We start from the raw sequence: 716 nt of genomic DNA on the forward strand, positions 1-716 counted from the left end.
TGGTCCAGGTTGATTTATTTTCCAGACTTTACCCAGCTAGAATGAAACTTACCCCCTCCCCCCCACCCATAACTGAGGAGGAAACGGGGAAGGCAGAGCAGCGAGGCATAGCGGTCCTCCCAACAACTGTGCCCTTATAAAGTTCAGGTACGGTTGCCAAATCTTTTGGAAAATGCCGTACCTCCCCCTTAAGTTATAGGTGATTTTCTCCGGGGTAACACAGCCTTGCATCTCCCTGCTCCACAGCATGATACTCAGACAAGAGTCGGACTTTTTCAGGTAACCGCTATGCCCCACCTGGCCACCGCCAACGCGATCATCACAAACTGAATTTAGAATCTGGTCAGCTTCATTGTAAGTCCTATGTCTATTATGTTACCCAACAGGAACAGTTCTGGGTCCTTTGGGAATTCCTTACCTATAATTTCCCTGGGACTTGGCCTAGTTCCACCCAGGAGGGCCTCACCTTGGGCCACACTGACCTGGGTAAACTTGTACCTCTCATTTTGTTCGTTTTAGATTGGTCACAGTATTTGAGCTACCGAAAGAAAATAGACACACACACCGAGAGCAGTTCAGTTTATACAAATGTTTATTACAAATTCAAAAGCTGATTTCAAACTACAATATGCTAGCCCTTCCCACTATACTTATCAACGCCTGGACTGGTCCCAACTGCTGAAGCGAGGCAACGACTGCACACTTGTACTAGGTTG

This window comes from Narcine bancroftii, chromosome 3 (genome assembly GCF_036971445.1).
Source record: "Narcine bancroftii isolate sNarBan1 chromosome 3, sNarBan1.hap1, whole genome shotgun sequence".
NCBI lineage: Eukaryota > Metazoa > Chordata > Chondrichthyes > Torpediniformes > Narcinidae > Narcine > Narcine bancroftii.